The sequence below is a fragment of the Podarcis pityusensis genome, assembly GCF_964106645.2.
Source record: "Podarcis pityusensis genome assembly, chromosome: 2".
NCBI classification, from domain to species: Eukaryota; Metazoa; Chordata; class Lepidosauria; order Squamata; family Lacertidae; genus Podarcis; species Podarcis pityusensis.
Genome location: NC_138029.1, coordinates 105,535,646 through 105,554,942, shown reverse-complemented (window position 1 = coordinate 105,554,942; position 19,297 = coordinate 105,535,646). Strand labels below are relative to the sequence as shown.

Here is a 19,297-nt window from a genome sequence, read left to right as displayed (position 1 = left end):
TCTCTACTTATTCTGCTCCAGCACCAGAGTCAGTCAGTCAGTCAGTCAGTGTCAGAGAGAGAGAGAGAGAGAGAGAGAGAGAGAGAGACTGAGTGTTAGAGATCGTGTGTAGAGATAAGGTTGCTGCTAAGAGCAGCTGCAGACACTCAGTGCAGTGCAGCATTCATTTATGCTTAGACCTATTTAGCTCTGTATATAGTTGTATAATAGTTGTAGTTATAGAATAAAGAAGATATTCTACAGAGCTGCTCTCCGAGTTGTTTATATACTCTGCTAGAGTCTGCTGTACTCTGCTGTGCGACGACTGTCTTCTTGTGGGAGTGAATCCGGTGCTCACAACTCTAAGCTGTGAGTCCACAGCACTTTGACCTGTTCCTGTGCAGAAGGTGGTCTCTGGAAGTGCTACCCAGCTCGCCTAGCCCAGTCGGGGCTGAAGTGGATGAGTCCAGTTGGTGGCACTGGCTCAAGGGCGATGCTGACAGTGGGCAGCAGGTACCATCTATGTGGCATCTTGCTTGATTTATCCATTTCCTTTTAATCCTGCCCTGTCCTTGGAAAGACCAACACTCTTCCGTGGATGTGGCCTACTTACCCACATTGCCCTAAGCACTGCTTGAGTGGGGAGCAGGCGTTTATCGGCTATTTTAAAATGAGGCTGCATTTTAAATTGCATTTTAACATGTATTTTAAATTGGGCCCCCTTCTTTTTCCCCTATTATGTTTTTACTGTGATTTACTGTGATTTTATTGGTGTTAGTCACCCTGAGCCCGGCTCTGGCCGGGGAGGGCGGGGTATAAATAAAATGTATTATTATTATTATTATTATTATTATTATTATCTGCCTGATTCCCCCCTCTTGCTTGCAGTCATGAGGGCCATCACCTCCAATGAAAATAGGAACAGCCATAATAATAATAATAATAATAATAATAATAATAATAATGCTTTTATACTTTCATTATTTACACTCCTCCGATCTGACTGGGTTGCCCCAGCCAATCTGGGTGGCTTCCAACATATAAAAACATAATAAAACATTAAATGTTAAAATAAAATAAAATCCCTACACAGGGCTGCCTTCAGATGTCTTCTAAAAGTTGTATAGTTATTTAGCTCCTTGGCTCAGGGGAGGGGTTGCATATCTCCAAGCCCTCCAACATTTCTCAGATGAAAATAGGGACATCCTACCCAGGGCCGGATTTAGGTTTGATGAGGCCCTAAGCTATTGAAGGTAATGGGGCCCTTTGTATGTCCAGCTGTCCTTTGTCAACAACACATTGTCGCTGTTTTTTGTGTTGAATATATGCTATATGGTAATTTATGGACCTAATAGGTATCTAAAGCCTTTTGCCACTGCTGCTGCATGTAGGTTTTATTTTATTTGTTTTTTATCTCATATTTTGGAAATGTACACCCAGTTTTTTCCCCTTTAATTTTTTGGGGGGCCCCCAAGAGAGTGGGCCCCTAAGTTATAGCTTGTTTAGCTTATATGTCAATTTGGCACTGATCCCACCATACCCTCCAGGGACTATCCCTAGAGAATAGGGACACTTTGGGGGCTCTGGGGGGGTTCCTGGCTGCTCCTTACAGCCCTGCCCCCTGCAATCTCCCCACACCACCATTGCAAGCTTTGCCTCAGCCACAAGGGGCCCTTCCTCAGCATTTCTCAATAGCGAATTTGGGGTGAAGATGGAGTCAGCACACAAACTAAAGCTCCCTCATGGCAGCCACCATTCTTACAGCTGGGCGAGTAATGCGCAAATGAGAGGACAGAAAGGACTCAGCACCACTCAGGGGCTTCCTTGGTGAAGGAGCGGAGGCAGTGTCACGAAACCAGCGCCGATGTAAGTTATTATTAATGCTCACCCAGGATGTTTCTAAACCTATTAGCATCACATTAGTCAATTTGTTACTTTAAGCACTAGCCGTGATTTTATTACAAGATGGAAAAGATAACAGCGCAACACCAGATCGGCCTAATTAATGGCCGGGGTGGGGATGGGGAGGCGAGAATGACAAGGGAAAGGAAAACCGTCCGCCGATTTCTGAAGGCTAGGTTCTGAACAGCGTTGCTGAAGGCCTGTAGCCCTTTCCCTTTGCTTGGTGTGTCTGATAAGATTGCAAAAGAAGAGTCAGGTTACTCGGCCCATGAAAGGGATCGATGCAAAAGGAATTATTGCGCAGAGCAGCATTAATGAAATGGCTGGGGGAGGCAGCCCCAGGCCTCAACCTGCTGCCTGGAAGCAAGAACTTGCTTGAGACCCACTTGGTGTTACACTTCTACTCCCGTCTGTGTTCGAAAGGTCACTGAATGTAGCGCTGAGATCGTGGCGGCAGCCATCTAACACCTCTTCCTCTCTAAAGGCCTCTGAGGTGCAGGGTGTGTTGGTTTCAATGGGGAATGGAAGTCACCAACTCTGTGAGGCCCATGGGAGCATTTCGACTTCTGAGCAAGTGCTGCGGGCGCCACATAGGAACATTGGTCCATCTGGTTTAGTTTTGTCTACACTGACTGACTCCAGGGATTCAGGCAGGGAGTGCGCTCCTGAAGTTTTGGATGACAACTCCCATCAGCCCCAATTGCCGTGAACAATGGGCAGGGATGATGGGAGTTGTAGGCCACAATATCAGCAAAGCGCCATCTTGGCTACTCCAGATATAGAACTCATATGGTTGGGTTTTTCATAAGAAAGATTTTTTTAAAAAGAGAAGAGTGTTTCCTTGGTTTGTTTTAGTGTTTGTTTTCCATGATCCTTGGATGTTGAGTCACTGGGCTTGGTAGCGCTATTATTTGCATCCTGCTAACCGGAGCAGATAGCCACATTAATAACAGTCATTTTCAGACACTTGTGTGATAAGAAGGAAAGTTTATAGTGGCCATATTTAATGTGCTCTGAGAGAAATATTCCACGCCTGTATATATGAACATCAGACTTCACAAACCTTTGGTATCCTGGATGAAGGTTGAGATAGGATCAGTGGGGTTACTCTCGCCTCATTGGTGATGCTTTCTACACCTTTATTTATTTATAAAATATCTATATACCACTATATACCATATCTATATATTACTTGCCAGGGTACATCTTCAGGATTTAGGTCCCTCTCAAGAATTTAAGAAGTTAAATCTCTCAATGGGAAGATGGATAAATTCTGTAAAGTGCTTTGTGGTTTTTGCTACGATCAAGCGGTGTGTAAATTTTATTAGATACATAAACAAGTTCCTGTATTGCTGGGTGTTGGGCTAAATGACCATAGGGCCCCTTTGTAACTCTGCATTTCTATGATTAAATAAATGAATGCACTTAAAACATTAAGGAACCATACAGCTTGCCATTTCACATGCTAGCAAGGCTAATTTTGAACTGCATTGAAGAGAGAGCATTGGTTTGTTTGTTAGTATGTTATATATTTTTGTGTTTTTATACTGGAAACCAAAAGGGACGTGGGTGGCGCTGTGAGTTAAATCACAGAGCCTAGGACTTGCCGATCAGAAGTTCAGCGGTTCGAATCCCCGCGACGGGGTGAGCTCCCATTGCTCGGTCCAAGCTCCTGCCAACCTAGCAGTTCCAAAGCACGTCAAAGTGCAAGTAGATAAATAGGTACTACTCTGGCGGGAAGGTAAACGGTGTTTCCGTGCGCTGCTCTGGTTCGCCAGAAGCGGCTTAGCCATGCTGGCCACATGACCCGGAAGCTGTACGCCGGCTCCCTCGGCCAATAAAGCGAGATGAGCGCCACAACCCCAGAGTCGGTCACAACTAGACCTAATGGTCAGGGGTCCCTTTAACTTTATACTGGAAACCACTCTGGGATTCTTGGATGAAAGGTGATATATATAAATTAATTAAATAAATTTCATTCTCATTCACACCCACCCACCCCTAGTTAGCAGCCAAATACTTCCACAAAGCAGGCCCTATATTTCTTTAGCCCAAACACAAACAGATGTTTTACCTCAGACAAATCCCTTTCTGGCGAATGAATCAGGAAACCACACTCTTTTCACATTTCTCCGAGATGCTGAGGGCCATCTTTCCCTCTACTGCAAAAACTTTAAAAATGCCGTATAAGTGAAGTAGAGCATCACAAATCTAATTAATTGTTGGAACTTTCCTTTTTCTTTTAAGAGAGAAGTTTTGTTAAAAACGATTCTGGAGATGAAAGAATTTCTGAATGGCTAAGAACACAAAAACATCCCCACCCAGAGCAGCTTCTTTTAAGCCATTAAAAGATATTTAGATGAGCTCTGAGTTATTCATGTCGAGCACCATGGGGCCTTATTACAAACATGGCTTGTTTTGCCCAGTGAAGACCACCCGTGAGCGGCTGCTGGCACTTAATTGAACCCCCTGCCTCCCAGTCCTTTGAAGATCATGTCAAGATAATGAAATTTCGTCTTCTTCCCCACCTAACTCTTCTTTTCCCACCCCCTCATTTGTGCCTAAATGTAACATGCTACATCGCCTGGGTTGAATCAACTGGCAGATTTATAACTGAGATCCGGGAAAGAAAGAGGCTAGGTAATTTGCTGGGGTAGCTCAGTTCCTTCCTAAGGGACCCACAGGCAGTGGTAGGGACTTCTCCTGTGACTCTCTGAGCTGAGCAAATGGGCTCCTCTTGCGTCTGCTGCCGTTAAGCTATTTTTTCACCTCCCACATTCGATATTCCATTGCGGGGTGAGAACACTGGTCACACATTCGTTCTGCTACACACTTCCCCCGAAGTCAATGCTAAAAGCTTCCATTCTGCAAATAGCAAGAACAACAACTCCCTATATGGAAGCTGCACTGTTCTTGATTCTCAACCTTCTGCTTAAGGGTGGCAAAAGGCGGAAAGAAACCTGTCAGCCTCACTCAAGGAAGGAGACAGTGTCTTCTCCCAGATGTTAGCTGGTTACAGTTGCCATCATCCCTCCCCAGAGATTATGAGGTTCTCTGGGGCTGATGAAGGTTGGAGTCCAATAACATCGGGATGATGATCATGATGATGATAATAATAATAATAATAATAATTTATTATTTATACCCCACCCATCTGGCTGGGTTTCCCCAGAAACTCTGGGCGGCTTCCAACAAAATATTAAAATACAATAGTCTGTCCAACGTTAAAAGCTTCCCTAAACTGGGCTGCCTTCAGATTTCTTCTAAAAGGCTGGTAGTTGTTCTTCTCTTTGACATCTGGTGGGAGGGTGTTCCACAGGGTGGGGGCCACTACCGAGAAGGCCCTCTGCCTGGTTCCCTGTAACTTGGCTTCTCGCAGCGAGGGAACCGCCAGAAGGCCCTCAGCACTGGACCTCAGTGTCTGGGCGGAATGATAGGGGTGGAGACGCTCCTTCAGGTATACTGGGCCGAGGTTCCCCCAACCCTGCCCTAATGAAAAGCTGTGGTTTCATGCTGGGATAACTTTTCTATGGTTGCACTCTTTTTCTTTCTCTTCCAGCACTGGCTCTTGTTTTCCTTCTCAGGCAGTAAGGGAATATGGATGACCTTGTGGTTGATAAGGACACAGAATCTGACCAAAGTAACGGTCTGGCTGCAGTCCTGCAGATTCTGCTTTTTTATTATTAGAATCCCCGTGGCAAGAATGCATACTCAGAATGTCTTAACAAGGAAGGCAAACTAATATCTGCTCAGTGATCATAGAATTGTAGAGTTGGAACGGACCCCATGGGTCATCTAGTCCAATTCCCTGCAATGCAGGCACCTCAGCTGAAGCATCCAAGACAGATGGCCATCCAACCTCTGCTTGAAAACCACCAATGAGGTTTGCACAAACACTTTGGCATATGAATGTGAGAAAAGCCTTATTAGAACAGATCAAGGCCTGTCTAAGCCAGCATTCATTGCTAAATTCCCAGGAACTGACAGACACAACGTCAGAAATTGGCCATTGGTCTATCAGTGAACCAGGACACCAAAGTCAGCCTTAGGCTAGCCTATAGTTTCCATTTGAGAAGTTGGAAGCAGTTACTCTGCATCCCAGAGCCATCTATTGTACGTTGCCTTCTCTGACATAATTTGGACGGGGATCCTTGGGGAAACTGGTAAATTTTTCAGTGGCAGCACATCCAGGTGAGGTGTAAGTTGGGAAATGCAAATTTGAGTCTTTTGGAGGAAGCCAAGACTCTAGTGCCATGGAGACCACTAATGGAATATCAAGATTGGCATGGGAGAGGAGCGGCTAGCCTTTGACCCTTGAGATATTGCTAGACTCCTTTTCCTATTGGCCATGCTGTCTGGGGGTGATGGGAGTTGGAGTTCAGCAGCATCTGGAGGGCTACAGGTTCCTCATCCCTTGTACAGCTGTTATAGGTCACCAATGCAAAAAAGGAACTGTTGTCAACCTGCGAAAGACTTTAGAAGAGGGACTTGAATTTTATATCCAGGTGGCACTTGGGATGGTTTGATGCATACAAAGCGTTCCCATCTGAACTTGTGGTGCTCTTTGTTGTGCGAGGAAGGCTTTGTCTTTAAAGTTCTACCAGTTCAAAGATTTAGAGTGTCAGCCTTTTATGCTGCCTTTTTATTTGCATGTGCTGCTGGCGGGCTGCCTTGGGAGTCATCTTCGTGGCAGCTGCCCACATTCATGATTCAGCATGAGAGTCACTACCTCCCTCAGCTTGGCAGACTGCAGTCATCCCTGTCAGCCACAGGTAGGGACTGGGGGAAAACTGCCAATGTTGGTTTCTCTGAGTTTTCTCGTTTTCTCATTCTTCAGTTCAGTTTGCTCCATTTCTGCACAAGTTCATTGTTCTTTTTTTAAGTAACGAAAAAGAAACACCCACCAGCATTTTAATGCACAATTCCCAGATATGTAGAATGTGAATGTGTGTTTTGATTTGTTTAGCTTATTTGCTACTTTTAATTTTTTGAAAGTTTTAAATAGTTTTCAATGTCAGTTTGCATTTCTTAGTGCAGAAAGTATTGATCTGATGTGTAGAGATCTTTCCGATTCTAATTAATTCAAGAGGGTTCTGGAAGCTTCTCTGTGTGAAAGAAACAAGCAGAAAGTTCCTGATGTTTGGGTTATACCTTCAGAGAAGCTGAGGACAGCTGGTTTAAACCAGTTCTCTTACCTCTTCTGTCAAGGTCATGCGGACTATAAAAGTGCCAATCCTGAATGTATTGGATTTGTGACCATTATGCTCATTTACCTTCAACTGCAGTAAAGCTCTGCTGGACGAAATATAATTGCCTCAGGTCTATTTTTTGGGAATCCTGCAATGTGTTTTAAGTTTTTACTCTGCTAACTATACGTCTGAGTTCTGATCTGGATAAATATTGAGTAGAATTCCATGGCATTTAACTCTTTTTAATTGGTCATTTAATTGTTTTATTCTCTTTGGGTGTTTTTTGCTTTTACAATTAAGTGGTTATGAAATAAATAAATTTCTTATACCTATTTTTCTATGATTTTACCAAACAAGTGTATGGTTGTTGTTTTTTGCAAGCAATTTCCCCAAATAAAATGCATTTTCTGTGTTATTTTCACCAGTATCTGAATTTTAATGTCCATTCCCCCTGATAAATGCTTCTTCAAAAACCAAATTTTGAGGGTTTTGGAAAACTATTGCAAAATTCGGAGAAGTGTGAATTTCCTGACTTTTGGTTATATTGTTTTGGGCACCTCCAGTTGTACAGTTGGGGAGCGAACCAGCTGGTCTAAAAGTAGAATGTATGTGTTGCAGGAACACATCTGGACACTGAGGCACCCAGATGTGCGCTTAGGAGCTGGACTCCTGTGTGCTCCTAATTGAGGCTCTTTTTGTTTCAATTAAGTATTGAATTGTTTTGCAATGAGGGTCAAAAGAGGAGAAAGGTCTTTCCAGTAGCTCATTCTCAATTGTCCTCCTGAAGCATCTGTGGTTCAGCAATGAAAAAAGAAACAAAGATTCTTTCCATCTGCCTTGCTTTTCAGGGATTGATTTTGTAACACTGTGGAGTCACAACGGTCTCTTTAAGGTTGGGGAAGTGGCTCCAGCATAATTTAATACTTTCAATAGATAAAATGAGGGGGGGTTTCAGATAAAAATGTAAATTCAGCTTGACAGAAGGATGTTCAGTGAGAATGCACATACTTAACTGAAACAAAAAGAGCCTCAATTAAAAAATCCCCCCCAAAATAAACTGTAGCAATTTGGTTTCAATGCCCATAGAGACTGAAAATTAATCTATGGCGAGGGCTGTTTGTATTTAGGATGAACCCATCTTAAATGGTGCAATTCCGAGAATGTGGCTCCTGGAACAATCTAAAACTCAGTTTTCAGTTCTTTTGAAAATCAATTTCCCAATCCTTCGAGATTCAGAAATAAGCTTGGAACAAAATACATGTTCTATGCCTGATCCAATCTCAGAAACCAAACGGTTTTAAGGGTTAGGTTGAAAACCTTGTAACTTTAACTTTTCTGCCTGCTGCCCTGTGATCCTACATCACTGTTTCATTGGTATCCCGGTCTGCTCGCGATTTATCACCAGAGGAAATCTTCTCGGCGCAGAGTTGCAAGTAATCCTTATTAAGATGGAGGATTTTGATGCTCAGTTGTGATGCAGAGCCAATTACTTTCTGAAGTTTGCTTGGCAAGCATTAAACTCTGGTAGTATTACAGTGCTATGCGAGGTTATATAACAGAGACATTAGTTGGAGATCTGTGGAACAAGAGGTGGGATTTTATACTTCAGTGGGTCTGAGGCTGAATTTTGACATCTCCTCAGGTTGTTTAGACAAGTTCATTAGAACCAATGTACAGGTTTACAGATGAGTGTGTTAAATAATGCCATTACAGTGCTACTTCGGGTTACATACGCTTCAGGTTACAGACTCCGCTAACCCAGAAGTAGTACCTCGGGTTAAGAACTTTGCTTCAGGATGAGAACAGAAATCGTGCTCCGGCGGCGCGGGAGGCTCCATTAGCTAAAGTGGTGCTTCAGGTTAAGTACAGTTTCAGGTTAAGAATGGACCTCCGGGATGAATTAAGTACTTAACCCGAGGTACCACTGTATTGTTTTAAGGGAAAACAGACTTGTACTTTGAGAAAGCCATTTCCGAGCTTGGGAGGAGAGGGGGTTGCGGGTTACCCCCTCCCACACACGCGGGGGCTGGCCTTTTGCCCCCGCGAGATCCAGGGAATCCCCGGGCGTGCCTGCGACCTGGCCCGCCAATCGGCGGGCTGGGGAGGCGTGGCCTAGCCTACTTAAGGCCAGGCACGCCCGGGGACTGCCCTCTTTCCCCTTGCCAGCTGAGTGGTTATCCCATCCCACCCACCCTTAGGCTTAGCTAGCTATGACCTTGCTATGGACTCCGGTTGGTCGCCGCAAGGGGCCTGGTAGGAATTTTTCCAATTTGGCGCACTGTCAGCCTTTTGGTTTTTTCGCCTACCTCGTAGCAAACGTCACAACTTCCGTGGTATTGGCGGTTAGGCATTGGCAGGGGTTTATTGTTATGTAAATGAATGGGGGGAAGGAAGCGCCATCACCTTCCCCCAAGGAAAGGGTAGTCCGGTAGAGGACTCCGGGGGGCGTTGCCTTGTCCGAAACCTAGGGAGGTAAGGGCCTCCGGCACGCCCCCGAGCGGTGACACCCGTGGGATCCTAGTTGGCGTACTTCAACAGGACTCCCACGGCTTGTGGATAACCCTTCCCGGTCTCCATGCCGGGTAGTCGATAGGAGCCAATGCCTAAGGCCAATACCTTTCAATTCTGTAATCAATAAAGTTGTGGCCTTTTTATGCCCATTAACCTTATATAATGTGTCCAGCGTCTTCATTTCACATGGGGGAGGGGACTTATCATAGAATCATAGAATCATAGAGTTGGAAGAGACCACAAGGGCCATCGAGTCCAACCCCCTGCCAAGCAGGAAACACCATCAGAGCACTCCTGACATATGGTTGTCAAGCCTCTGCTTAAAGACCTCCAAAGAAGGAGACTCCACCACACTCCTTGGCAGCAAATTCCACTGTCAAACAGCTCTTACTGTCAGGAAGTTCTTCCTAATGTTTAGGTGGAATCTTCTTTCTTGTAGTTTGGATCCATTGCTCCGTGTCCGCTTCTCTGGAGCAGCAGAAAGCAACCTTTCTCCCTCCTCTATGTGACATCCTTTTATATATTTGAACATGGCTATCATATCACCCCTTAACCTCCTCTTCTCCAGGCTAAACATGCCCAGCTCCCTTAGCCGTTCCTCATAAGGCATCGTTTCCAGGCCTTTGACCATTTTGGTTGCCCTCCTCTGGACATGTTCCAGTTTGTCAGTGTCCTTCTTGAACTGTGGTGCCCAGAACTGGACACAGTACTCCAGGTGAGGTCTGATCAGAGCAGAATACAGTGGCACTATTACTTCCCTTGATCTAGATGCTATACTCCTATTGATGCCACGCAGCGGTTTCTTAACAAGGTACAAATCCTTGCCTAATCTGTTTTGGGACATTCAGGAAAGAGAATGCAACTCAAGCGGTCTCAGACTGTGTACAAACCATACATTTAAAGGAGAGGATTCCCACCAAAGCATAATGGGAACTGTAGTTTACCCCTTGCAGAGCTACAGTTCTCAGCAGCACCTGGTTCCCAAGATTCTTTGGGGGAAGTCATGTGGTTTAAGGGTAGGCTGTGAATGCAGCCTCAGATACTGTAGTATAAGTGCAAGGAAATCAGATCTCTGAGGAGACAGTGAGCTCCCAGGGGTGTTGAAGGGGCTCCAAATGAATCTCGCTGTGGTCACATGTACACACACAAACATGTAACATTGATTACATGGTTGTTTTTTTCCTTTTTTAATTATTGATTAAAAATGTACATATCTATACAAAAATTATATGCCTTCTCTTTACGTATGAAGAAAAAGAAAATTATGTAGAGAATAGAAATTTTTTTAAGAAACAAAAAAGAGGAAAAGAAAAAATTAAAGAAATAACAAAGATATGAAGTAAAAAAAAAATCAAAAGAGGAAAAGAAAAAAGACAACATTATTTACACAATAAAAGTGTTCATCGACACAATCCTTCCCATCCTTCTCATTATTTTGTTGTTGTTGTTTAGTCGTTTAAGCGTGTCCGACTCTTCGTGACCCCATGGACCAGAGCACGCCAGGCACTTCTGTCTTCCACTGTCTCCTACAGTTTGGTCAGACTCATGTTTGTAGCTTCGAGAACACTGTCCAACCATCTCGTCCTCTGTCGTCCCCTTCTCCTTGTGCCCTCCATCTTTTCCAACATCAGGGTCTTTTCCAGGGAGTCTTCTCTTCTCATGAGGTGGCCAAAGTATTGGAGCCTCAGCTTCACGATCTGTCCTTCCAGTGAGCACTCAGGGCTAATTTCCTTAAGAATGGATGCGTTTGATCTTCTTGCAGTCCATGGGACTCTCAAGAGTCTCCTCCAGCACCATAATTCAAAAGCATCAATTCTTCGGCGATCAGCCTTCTTTATGGTCCAGCTCTCACTTCCATACATCACTACTTTGAAAACCATGGCTTTAACTATACGGACCTTTGTTGGCAAGGTGATGTCTCTGCTTTTTAAGATGCTGTCTAGGTTTGCCATCGCCTTTCTCCCAAGGAGCAGGCGTCTTTTAATTTCGTGACTGCTGTCACCGTCTGCAGTGATCATGGAGCCCAAGAAAGTAAAATCTCTCACTGCCTCCATTTCTTCCCCTTCTATTTGCCAGGAGGTGATGGGCCCAGTGGCCATGATCTTCGTTTTTTTGATGTTGAGCTTCAGACCATATTTTACACTCTCCTCTTTCACCCTCATTAAAAGGTTCTTTAATTCCTCCTCACTTTCTGCCATCAAGCTTGTGTCATCTGCTTATCTGAGGTTGTTGATATTTCTTCCGGCAATTTTAATTCCGGCTTGGGATTCATCCCAAGCCCAGCCTTTCGCATGATGAATTCTGCATATAAGTTAAATAAGCAGGGAGACAATATACAGCCTTGCCGTACTCCTTTCCCCAATTTCTTCTCATTATGCTGTAATATAAACATTATTTTTAAACACAGATTTGTATTGTATAATATATTTTCTTTCTACTTTGTATATATTCCTCTAATCGTTTTCTTTACAAATATCACTCTGCTAATATGGAATTATTTGTACAATTGTACAGATTACATGGTTGTTTTCACTGGTATTCTAAACGAATATTTTATACCATTATAACCGCTTAGAGGTCTTTTGTTCTAGGAAGTGGCATATAAATTTCGGTCATTTATATAAGTGATTGACAGGTGTGCAATCTGCCCCATCAAGCCTGGCCTATGTGGAAGGACAGATTGTGAAGCTGAGGCTCCAATACTTTGGCCACCTCATGAGAAGAGAAGACTCCCTGGAAAAGACCCTGATGCTGGGAAAGATGGAGGGCACAAGGAGAAGGGGACGACAGAGGACGAGATGGTTGGACAGTGTTCTCGAAGATACCAGCATGAGTTTGACCAAACTGCGGGAGGCAGTGGAAGACAGGAGTGCCTGGCGTGCTCTGGTCCATGGGGTCACGAAGAGTCGGACACGACTAAACAACTAAACAACAGCAATGTAGGAGAAGGGAGGGAATGACCAGCTTCTCCCCCCTGTGTATGTCATTGAGTTTTCAGGCCAAAGTACCTGCCTCTTTCTCTCAGCATCCGCCATTTTGGAAAAGGCTGAGAAGCTGTGAATAGAGTGGAAAGGAATTCCAGAACACGATCTCTTGTCAATGTAATCCTGCCCACCCGCCCAGAGCAAACAGCCCTAAAAGGTTATGAACTGGATGCAGACCCACATATAAGATTACCTCCCAACGGAGGCCCCTTAGGGGCCATTCATATGCCATGAATAAAACATTCTTTGTGTGGAGCTTCTGAAGATAGTTCTCCCTTTGACGTTCTGCTCTGTCAAAAAGAGGAACTCCTGGGACCGCAAAGCATTTTGAACTCTAGACGCTTTTAATCTGTGCACACTGGAAGCAAAACATGAATTAGTGATATGAAAATTTATATCGATGAAGAAAAAGAAAAGACCTGGGGGAAAGAAATCAATATAGTTTGATGAAACATACCCCTGCGCTCACTTACCAGGATAAATAGAAAATCTGCGGCAAGGTGTCGTTGTTCTGTTGTAGTGTATAATTCATACTAAGGCATCTGAGTCTTTACAACTTCACTTCGGGGGTCTGAGGAAACGTTATTTATGCGACTGAAGGTGTCTCCCTGTTATGGAGAGTTATGGCAGCTTTCGGCCTCCAGTGATTCAGAGATGTGCTTAAGGTCAGAGGGGATCTTTGTCATTTTAGTACATGGATCCTTAGACAGATCTTGCCTCCTCCTAGAAAGCCAGCCAGCTGCCATGTAAGTTGTGCGTGCTCCTCAAGACAGAAGTCAGTTAACGTCTCCCACAAAATGCTTTATTCTAGGCCCATCCTACCCATCATAAACTTCATCCACATCCTGAGCTGATATGTAAGTGTCACGGTCTGGTTTACGGGCGGTCGAAGTCCTGGTGGAGGACGTCAGGACTGGGGGCAAGACGGCAGGGTGGGAGCAGGAACGAGAGTCAGGAAGCCAAGAGTCTGGAAGCCAAGGGTCAGAGAGCTGGGAGTCAAGAAGCCAAGGGTCCGAGGATCAGGAAGCAAGGAGTCAAGAAGCCAAGGGTCCGAGGGTCCGGAAGCAAGGAGTCAAGAAGCCAAGGGTCTGAGGGTCCAGAAGCAAGGAGTCAAGAAGCCAAGGGTCTGAGGGTCCAGAAGCAAGGAGTCAAGAAGCCGAGGGTCCGAGGGTCCGGAAGCAAGGAGTCAAGAAGCCAAGGGTCCGAGGATCAGGAAGTAAGGAGTCAAGAAGCCAAGGGTCCGAGGGTCCGGAAGCAAGGAGTCAAGAAGCCAAGGGTCCGAGGGTCCGGAAGCAAGGAGTCAAGAAGCCAAGGGTCCGAGGGTCCGGAGGCAAGGCGTCAAGAAGCCAAGGGTCCGAGGGTCCGGAAGCAAGGAGTCAAGAAGCCAAGGGTACGAGGATCAGGAAGCAAGGAGTTAAGAAGCCAAGGGTCCGAGGGTCCGGAAGCAAGGAGTCAAGAAGCCAAGGCTCTGAGGATCAGGAAGCAAGGAGTCAAGAAGCCAAGGGTCCAAGGATCAGGAAGCAAGGAGTCAAGAAGCCAAACGCAGCAAGGCAGGAAGCGTGTTGCTGTGGCAAAAAGCCAAAGGGAAATGCTGACCTTATATCCCTTCCCGGCTCTTGCCACCCGGTGCTGTGTGTTACCAATCAGCCTCACCTGTGTGGCTGCACCTTGCCTCTTGAGAACAAACTCAGGAAAGCCCCAGTTCTGCGAAGCCCTACCGGTCACAGGGCCTGGCTCCTGCACACGCTCCTGACAGTAAGAGCCCCAGGGTAGGCACTCTTTGCAGGCCAAGATTCATGATGTTCATTGTGGGGAGAACCACCTGTTTGCAGTGTCCTGAGCAAAGCAGAATGTCTTCAAACATTTCCTGCAGGTCTGTGAAAGACAGCTGTACATTTAAGCCAGGGGTCGCCAATGTGGTACCTCCCAGATGTTCTTGAACTTCAGTTCCCATCAGCCATAGCCAGCCTGGTCAGGGGTGACAGCAGTTGCAGTCCCAGTAAGGAGTTGTGCCATGTTGGTTGCCGCAGATTTAAGCAATTGCTCTTTTGCCTAATAAATTTTTTGACAGGGCTGGATGAAATTTGTGGGCATAGCATCTCCTTCTGAGTGGATAAAAATCTGCACAATTTCAGGCAAGTAGGTGCTGGGGAGCTAGGGGTTGTGTGTGTGTGTGTGTGTGTGTGTGAGAGAGAGAGAGAGAGAGAGAGAGAGAGAGAGCGCCAGTGTGGTGTAGTGGTTAAGAGCGGTAGACTCGTAATCTGGGGAACCGGGTTCGCGTCTCCGCTCCTCCACATGCAGCTGCTGTGTGACCTTGGGCCAGTCACACTTCTCTGAAGCGTCTCAGCCTCACTCACCTCACAGAGTGTTTGTTGTAGGGGAGAAGGGAAAGGAGATGGTTAGCTGCTTTGAGACTCCTTAGGGTAGTAATAAAACGGGATATCAAATCCAAACTCCTCCTCCTCCTCCTCCTCCTCCTCCTCCTCCTCCTCCTCTTCTTCTTCTTCTTCTTCTTCTTCTTCTTCTTCTTCTTCTTCTTCAGACTAACCTCCTGTGCAAAGGTAACACTCACATTTATTGCTCTATCCATTTTTGCTTTGCTCTATCACTGCCCAACATAGAATGCAGCGCCTGGAAGTCTGCTGAAATGGGACCGTGCCTCTTGTTCTGAAAACAGCTCCCATTCCTGTACTAGAGGCATGCCCTTCTGACTCTGGAGTGTGAACGCACCTGTCTCTTAATAAAAGTCTTATGAGGTGCCATTTGTAAGAACTTCAGCCAAGGAATTTGAGTGGCTCTCCCAGTGTTGCTGAACTGCAAGTCCCATCTCCCCCAGCTATTGGCCGTGCTGGCTAGCGTTGGTGGCCTTCATAACGCAGCAAAATCCAGTGCCCCACAGCTGCCCCACCCTTGATGCCCCACATCTGACTCAAGTTGCCTATTCTGATGAGAGCAACAATTGCAAGTGGATATAACTTAAGAAGCTGGAAACTATGAGGAATAATAAATGCAGCCATCATTGTGTCCAAGGGCAGGGAGATAGTGGCCAGCCTTATTCCTTGGCCATCAATCATTATATGTATCCTGACAACGTTCATTGAGTTAACTACTGGCGCTGAGTGATGCCACTCGATGCTGATCTTCTGCACCCAACCAGCTATATTTTATAAAGTTGAGCCAAGTTGCCTTCATGTAATGGGAAAACCGTTGTCCAAAGCAGGCACCATATCCGCTTCCTTGATATGAATTAATGAACACTGTGGATTATTAACTTGACGCTTAGGATCTTTGGTGGCTTACCGTCGATAATAATGTGGGTAATGAAAATCATTAGTAATATAATTTTCTTCTTCAGTTTCCTCCAATATCTCACCCAGCTTGTCAGCATCTTTGGGCTATAGGACATCTCCTACTCTATTATTCCACTTGATTTATGGAGATGAGCTTCATCTTTTTTGATCAGCCTCTAGACCATTTGCTCGGATTTCTTTTTACCTCTCCACGTACTGCAGCTTTTGTGTGAGAGAGATAAAATGTCAGTCGGCTGCCCACACAGAGAGAGCCAAGTGGTCCCTCTGGGTTCATCGAGGAGCAGATTTGCCCCACCCGACGTTAGAAAATGTATCCACTGAAGCTCCATTTGTTTAACAAGAGAAATCTCACCCAGTCTATGCTCAGGCATCACCCACTGTTGATAATCCTGCCATTGCAAATAACAGAGCTTCAAAGAGTCTTATCCTGCAACCCCATGGAGGGCATCTCAGGAAACACTGGAGATATTGGATCACATAAAATGCTCCTTGCTCAATCACACCAATGGGCCATCTAGTTCAGCGTCCTAGTCTCAAAGGGACCGACCAGTTGCCCAGAATGCGGCAGCTAGACTGGTGACTGGGAGCGGCTGCCTAGACCACATAACACCGGTCTTGAAAGATCTACATTGACTCCCAGTACGTTTCCAAGCACAATTCTAAGTGTTGGTGCTGACCTTTAAAGCCCAAAATGGCCTCGGTCCAGTATACCTGAAGGAGTGTCTCCACCCCCATCGTTCTGCCTGGACACTGAGGTTCAGTGCTGAGGGCCTTCTAGTGGTTCCCTCACTGCGAGAAGCCAAGTTACAGGGAACCAGGCAGAGGGCCTTCTTGGTAGTGGCACCTGCCTTGTGGAACGCCCTCCCACCAGATGTCAAAGAGAAGAACAACTACCAGACTTTTAGAAGACATCTGAAGGCAGCCCTGATTAGGGAAGCTTTTAATGTTTAACAGACCATTGTATTTTAATATTTTGTTGGAAGCCACCCAGAGTGGCTGGGGAAGCCCAGCCCGATGGGTGGGGTATAAATAATAAATTATTATTATTATTATTATTATTATTATTATTATTATTAGTCCCTGGGAAGCCCTAAAAGCAGGACCTGACTGCAACAACACTCTCCTCGCTTGCAATTCTCAGCACCTGGTATTCAGAGGCACAATGCCCCCAGCAGTCAAGGAAGAACATAGCCATTATGACTAGTAACCACTGATCACCTTCTCCAAGGGTGGAGCGAATGAGAGAAATCTTACACGCCAGTCCTCTTTTGTGAGGCTGTAGAAAGATCTGCAGCTGGTTCCTCATCAGCAGTGGAGAGGGCACAGGGGAGGACTAGGTAGGCCTTTGGTCCGATCCATCAGGACAGTTCTTATGTGGTCAGTTACAGAGCCACAGTCCCCCACCGCATTCCCCCCCGTATACCCCTGGACAGTGATACAAACTGCCTCAGCCCTGGAGCTGGTGTTATCTCCTCCTATTGTTTCAAAAGGAAGGGAGATGGTACAAGAAAGGGGTTGGGGGAAACCTGGAAAGGAGCGTAAGACTACTGCTCCACCCTCACTTCTGCCCTGTCACCACGAACCCCACAAGGTATTGGAACAGGTGTCTACTGACACCTGGCTCCCTCACCTCTCTGGATTGCAGCCTTAAGATACATTCATGTGTTCACATATGAAGGGGGAAGAGATGAACACCTGGCTCATGGGTAGGGAATCTGTGGCCTTCCCAGATTTTGCTGGACTACAACTTCCATCATCCATAACCATTGGCCAGGCTGGTTGGGGTTGATGGGAATTGGAGTGCAACAACTCTAGAAGGCCACACGTCCCCCAACCCTGTTTGAGACAGAGCAAGGAACCTGGTAAGGAAGGGCCCTTAATGCAGAATTTGGCTGGGTATTTTTGGTTTTCATAGTCTTTTTCAGCAGCAGTGGTACTTCATGGCAGAATGCTTTGGGGCAGCACTAATGAGTTCAGAGGGCTTCACTTTGGTTGTGCAGCAACTTACACAAGGCCAGCTGTAGTTAGTTTCTGTGGCATCATCTCATCAGGTTCTGCGTTGCTCCTTGTAGAACTCAGCACGGAGTAAGCATGGGGAGAAAGCAAGACTTAGCTGGCTCTGCTTCACCTACTGCAGGGATCTTTGAGCACCAACTACCTCTGGTGCCGCAGGTGGGTTTCTCCACCCACCCTCAATAACCTGCTATAGCTTTTGCTTTTTCAAAGGCACTGCTTTGACACACGAGTTTTTGAGGCCAGTTGCTGTAGCTCTGGAAATTAAATGATAAGATCAACTAGAAATGTGCTTTTAGCAATGGTCCATTAACTCTAACAGGGTGAAAATGTTTCTTCTGTTACATTCGGCTTAATTAGGGCACAGTGTGGTATTAGAGCAGAACGCTGCGTGCATCAGGAAAGCTGAGGAACATCAAATCAACTCATGAGAGAGGGGGTTTCCACTATCTTGCAGCTAGTGTGGTGACATCTCCCCCCCCCCCCCATGGTTTTCCCCCATCCCCTATTCTCCACCAGTGGAAAGCCCAGGAGAGGGTAGCCTGGGAGAAATCCTTTGACAGCTAAGGGGTTTTGTGGGACCTGCCTCCATTGCTGAATTTATACTGTTTTGTTCCATTTAGAACTGTTTTGATTTTTAAACATTATTATTATTATTATTATTATTATTATTATTATTATTTTATCATGCAATGGTTTTGTCATGGTATATAATATTGTTGTAATCCACCTTGCAATGGGTGAAGGATGAGTAAGAAACTGCAAAAATAAGTACAGTGGTACCTCGGGTTACATACGCTACAGGTTACATACGCTTCAGGTTACAGACTCCGCTAACCCAGAAATATTACCTCGGGTTAAGAACTTTGCTTCAGGATGAGAACAGAAATCATGCTCCGGCGGCGCGGTGGCAGCGGGAGGCCCCATTAGCTAAAGTGGTGCTTCAGGTTAAGAACAGTTTCAGGTTAAGAACAGACCTCCAGAACGAATTAACTTCTTAACCCGAGGTACCACTGTAAGCAAATTGTACAAATGAATAAATGAAATTAATGAGAAATGAAATTGTTTTCAGAAATTATCAAAGGGGAGAGAAAATGTCATGGGTGGTGTGCAGGTTTGTGTGTGTGCTTATTTGACTTTTGAGGTGGCTTAGGAATGTTTTCGAGAGAGTTTTTCATGCAACTAGATGATGTACAAAACTGATTGAGAGGAGTTGAAGGCGCAGGAGGACGAGTGGCAGAAAAGCAACTGGAATTTGGTGTGAATAAGTGAAAAGTACATCAGAAGCAAATGATGCTAATTAGAGATACAGAACGTTGGGCTCAAAGTTAGCTGGAGGCTATCGTGGGTATTTGGCTGCAAACATCCATTCAGAGCAATGCACATGTCAACAACAGCAAAAGGAAAG

At 45.4% G+C, this 19,297-nt stretch overlaps 1 long non-coding RNA gene across 1 annotated transcript in view; it reads left to right on the top strand.

Moving 5' to 3' along the window:
• The first annotated feature begins 1,601 nt into the window (after positions 1 to 1,601).
• The window catches only part of LOC308471722, a 36,932-nt gene continuing 19,236 nt past the window's right edge, over positions 1,602 to 19,297 (top strand). The window contains exon 1 of the long non-coding RNA XR_013983121.1: positions 1,602 to 1,845. This is a non-coding gene — a long non-coding RNA (uncharacterized lncRNA). The remainder of the gene's footprint in view (positions 1,846 to 19,297) is intronic.